Source organism: Polyodon spathula, chromosome 2, assembly GCF_017654505.1.
Source record: "Polyodon spathula isolate WHYD16114869_AA chromosome 2, ASM1765450v1, whole genome shotgun sequence".
Classification (NCBI taxonomy): Eukaryota; Metazoa; Chordata; class Actinopteri; order Acipenseriformes; family Polyodontidae; genus Polyodon; species Polyodon spathula.
The window spans coordinates 44,157,164-44,162,708 of NC_054535.1; positions in this window are offsets into that span (position 1 = coordinate 44,157,164).

Sequence of the window (5,545 nt, forward strand, 5' to 3'; positions counted from 1 at the left end):
AAACTGCAACAAAGGAAATGGCTACAGAACAGTATTAAAGAAATATGGAATACCAAAATCAACAATTGGCAATAATCAAGAACCACAGAACAAATTCAGCTGAAATTGGACATCCAAAGAGAATTACAATAGTCTGAGCAGCAAAACAAAAAATCCAGGATTAACAGCCAAGGAAGCATCAGGCAGAATAGTGCATGAAAGGGCTGTACAAAGGCACCTGAACACAGAAGAGCTGTATGCATGTAGACCTTGCCAGAAACCACTTTTAAAGAAAATTCATAAAACAAACTGTCCATAAATTGGCAATAAATATGAACAGGAATCTGAAGCATTCTTCAACAAAATTATCTGGTTCAATGAGACTAAAATACAATTTTTCCTCAAACATTGACAAAAGTATGTTTGGAGAAAAAAAGGGAAAACCTGGTAACAGTTAAACATGGAGGTGGTTCCATCATGATATGGGTGGGTTTTAGCAGTTCAAGGACTGGAGACGTGATTGAAGATCGAATGAATGCAGCCATGTATCAAAACATCCTACAAAGTACAATGATACCATATACGTGTAGGCTGACTGGCAGACAGCTGTATGCTTTGGAAGATAAACTAAGTCAACTCTGGCATTCTTGAAGAAAACTAAGGTAAAAGTACTGGAATGGCCTTCGTGATCACCAGATCTCAATCCAATAGAAATACTTTGGACTGATGTGAAAAAAAATAGCTAATCATTGTGCATCCAATCTGTCTGAAGTGAAGGAATTATGCATAACAGAATGGGCTCAGATTTCACTGACAAGATGTAACACACTGGTCAAGAACTGTTTGAAAATTATAATAAAAGGACATAAAAAATACTAAAGCAGAGATGCCAACACTTTAAATAAATATATTTGGTTTTGATAAGAGATTTGTTAAATTACTAGAAATTGTGTATTTTCTTTTTTAAGTTTACTAAATTAGGGTAGCATAAGCACAGGGTGCTTTTGTCTGCACCGTAAGTATTGTGAAAACTATTGTACAAGAAAGTCTTTGGAAAGACATTTTCAAAACATTTCTCTACTTGACTGGAGTTTATAACATAGTTTTAGCTTAGAAGGATTATGTTTTGGCACAAAAATGTAATTTATATTGTAACATGGTACATTGTGACCAGGTAGGGGCCAAGTGAGGGATGCTGTAAGTTGCTATGGAAACCATTATGCAGCAGAATCAGGCAATGGGGAGATCATCATCATCAGATACACAAAAAAGATCAATTTATAGATTAAAACAACAAATGTTTTAAGGGTTTGAATCTTTAGAATGTAAGATTCTAGCTGGTGAGCATTCCATACCCCGTTCTAGCCAAGTCCTTCACAGATATTGCTTAGGAGGGTGTGCAGATACTCTGATATTCTGAGTAATTCCTTTTAAGCCCACTTGAGAACACCTTACTTAAGACAGAAAACAATTCTTTCCCTTGTTTGCCCAACTACTGAGTACCAATCGATAACAATTGAGAGTGGGATTTAATGTTGAACCTGTCGTGAGCAAGCAAACAAAAATGTTATCTCCACATTTAATGAGCACAACATCTCTGCAATGAATTTTGGCATTGCAATTTACCCTCTGCTTGAACCACTGACTTAAACTCAACAAACATCTCCCAGTAACACCTGTAGATTATTCAGAAAGAGTGATTCATTCTTAAGCTAGGGCTAGGGAAAGGTCACATGTATGTGACGATTCAGTGGCATTTGCTGGTATTGCCACGTGTTTTGTCTTAGTTTACAGTTCAACCCACTGTACAGCAGTAAAAACGTCACCACCCTGAGTGAAATGTACTTCCAAATGGAGTTTAAATCACTCAGTGTTGCAGTTCATTGCTATTGATTGGTACTGGTTTATGTGGTATAAATGAGGGAAAGGCAGCAGAAATTAACACAGGTTTGTTTCCGTTTCATTTATTACCTGCACTCAAATTGAATTGGAAAATCAAAAATATGTGCAACCCTAGTAATGAGGACACTCATCTCAGGCTCTCTTCCTAGTAGTGTCTTCTGAACTAAACCCATATATTTAGGGCTACATGCTTTCCACTCAGAAAACTGACATTGCATTCTGTGGGACCTGTTATGCTACCTGATCAACATTTTATAGGTTGATCTTAAAGCAAAAAATCATAATTTCAAAACCATGCATCCAAAATGTGCAGCGCCTCGCCACTGCGCTGCCCATCATCACATCACCAGGCGTTCTTTAAGTTGATGGAAGGGGACAGGGCTGTAAAACCAATGCTTCCTAACAGTGTGGACCAGTCCTCCTGGTAGCATCGCCAGAAAGCATGTCACAGTCTGTCTGGAGTATGTTATAACATTTACCAGCCCGATAATCATTAAGGCCGAAGGCGATTTCCAAGAGAGCAAGAACATGAGATGAAATTCACTGTTAGCAAGCAGTAAAGGTTGAGACAGTGATAAAAGCAAATTATACAGTGACATTACAATACAGGGTCATATGTTTAACTTTTTTTTTCTTAAAACTTCAATAAAATTAAAAAAAGTATATGTTTGATTAATTTTACAAAACAAACCGCTCCACGCCCCACCTCTTCAGACAGCTGTAACCCTTTAATTTCCCTCTGTTAATTAAACTGATAGTGGGATTATTGTTGGTGCGCTCTGGGAGGCAGGGTTTAGTCCCTGTCCTGGCGGTACTGGGTGTGCCAGGGCTGTGTCGCCCACTCCGGGCTAATCTGATAATCATAAATCTTTGGCTTCAGATGCTTCACCCCAAGTGAGTCAAAGCCGGTGGCGTGAAAGTGAGGGCAACATGTCAGAGCCGACCTACGGTTCATGGAAAGGGCTTTTATCAGCTCTTCTACTGCCATGGTTTCTGGAAGAAAACAGGAGTCACAGTGACATCACAGTACAGTTCTCACAACATCAAACTCCCACTCCAAAAACACAGAAAACAGGAAATCCCAGATGTGCCCCAAAGACTGGAGTGTGGAACCAGATAATATTATTTTAAATGAAAAACAACTAAACAAAAAGTTTGCTATATTGTGTTCTTTTAAAGCTATACATGTGAGAACGACATAGCGAATGGGAATGCACGACAGGTCAGAATTATTTGTCCGTAATTAAATATTTTACCCCAGTATATCACACAGTAAAATAATCTAGAACCACACCAGCTACTGTAGGGCTTCAACAGAGGAGTGGGATTAAAAATGTATATTGACCCTTTGAGAAAACATTTTTGAATCTCACAAATAACTGAAAATGTACTTTTCAAATCTCTCAAATTTTAAACTGTACCTTCATTCCCAGCTTTCCTCAGCCATCGGTTCTTTGACACAACACAGTCCGGGGTCTGTCAACAGAAACAGAGGCACTGCACTGAAAAGGCATATTAACTCCTGGCTGTTTCTGTGGCCCCTGATTTCATTATGAGCAGGGCCAGAAAGAAAAGAATGCATTAGCAACACAACAACAATGCTCAAGTCAGTGCAACATTCTTCCTAAATAAGGAATTAATCCTCACAGGGCATATTGTTTCTAGAAAATACTGAGGGCAAGGTACTGCTTGTTCTATATTTAAAAGAGCATCCACCCATACCAGAGCACCAGAGCCAAGCTGTTGGGTTTAAAATACAACCCATCACTTTCCCTAGCCGCCTCGTACGCATTCCTTCAACTATTTCTTTATTTTAACATATCCCCGGTCATAAATCAGTTTTGACCAGTAATTTTCGTTTCACATCGCTTATGCATCGGGTCTTACGGTCAAAATGTCTTCTGAATTCATAACATCGGCTGGTTGAATCTAACCTGTTCAATTTCATTAGTTCCCGACACCTCTCACAAAAGTTAATAATTTTTATTGGTTCATCTGTCCGTCATCTTTGCCAGGATCCTACCTGCTCGCTCTGGCACAGGCTCAGAGTGGCAGGAACAAGTAGAACCAGTAGACTTTTGCGATATCATTTTGTAGTTTCTGTGATTGCATGATGTTAAATAAAAAACGAAATTATGTTCATGTCGTTTTTTTTGTTTGTTTTTTTAATTAATGTCTGCACCCTTACATTCTAGGTGATTCAAAACATTTGACCATATGTGTAAATTATATTTGAGTACATAGCCTACAGAGTGGTAATGACAACTACTGTACTGCACCATTCCACTTTTCTACAATATTGTAAGAAAAGCCAGTCGCACAGTGCATACCGCTCCTGTGTGCCCGGGTGCGAACTAGCGGTATTGCACCGTGAAAATACCCAGTGGTGCTGCGCCACGCCTGTCTGTCTGTCTGTCTGTCCCGGGCTTTAGAAACATTATATGCATTGCTGTACTGCATTCAATAAAAATAATTAAAAAAAACAGCCAGTCACTGCACCAACCTCCCGAAATCGCTTTCTCTTTCTTTTCTTTCCCGGCTTCGCTGTCTTAGTCCATTGATATTGGTCAGTGATAAGAGTCAGCGAAGAATTTTTATTAACCGTCACTGTACTATTAAAACAATGGAGAATTCTTTATTGAGATAGGATGGATCCTACTGGATGAGATGCTACCAACCAGATACCTTCGTAGTCAGTGGTCTTAGGTACTTTCTTTTTATCCAGTTTTGTTTAAATAAAATACCGTTTTTCTTTAGATTTTCAGTAAAAATGTCGACAAAAGTATGATCTAATGTATTACATATTTCTTATATATATATATATATATATATATATATATATATATATATATATATATATATATATATATATATATTTTTATAAATGTGTTTTAAATTTGGTTGCTTACAGAAGCCAATACTGGAGAGCTAGCATCATCTTCTGAGCCTGGACAGCACAGGTAGTGGCAATGTGAGCATGGCTTATGCCTGTGTTGCAGGGTTAAGGGGTGAGGGGGTAGTGTAGATTCATTACCAGAGTGATGATGTTGTGTGTGATGTGGACAGCTAGGAACAGGTCATTTAACATCCCTTCATTCAGACGGAAATTACTTCTGTTCCCCTACTGACCTTCTCATTACTAACCTCTCACTTAAGGCAATTTAGAATCACAGTTGCTATAAACAGGGGAGCTATATAATGCATATGTGACTGAAAAAAAGAAAACTCCAGTGTGCCATCCAATCAAGAGCGACCATCACTATACAGTAAAAATGTTTTTTCTTCCCTGTAGAAGCCCTTCCAAGTGCTGCCAACTACAGTCTGAGCTTTCTAAAAGGTTGGTCATCACAGATCAATAGTTAGCTCAATTTTGTTGTAAGTTCAGTTAGTCTTGATGAGTTACAGCTGATGTGGGTCATAAGGCAACAGTCAGCAGATTTCCGGGAGAAACTTCAATTGGTTGCTAAAATGTGTAAACCCATGCTGATCTTGTCTCATGACCTGTAGGCAAGTAAAGCTGCTAACTGAAACGGTCTGTAAGAAGTGGGCACCCTGTTCTACACTGCTATATGTATATTGAGAGGGCATTCTCATGTTCTACCTGCCCAGTCTCCAGGTCAATTGGGACTATTACATTGTCACTGCAGTTTTACACTAGACTGAA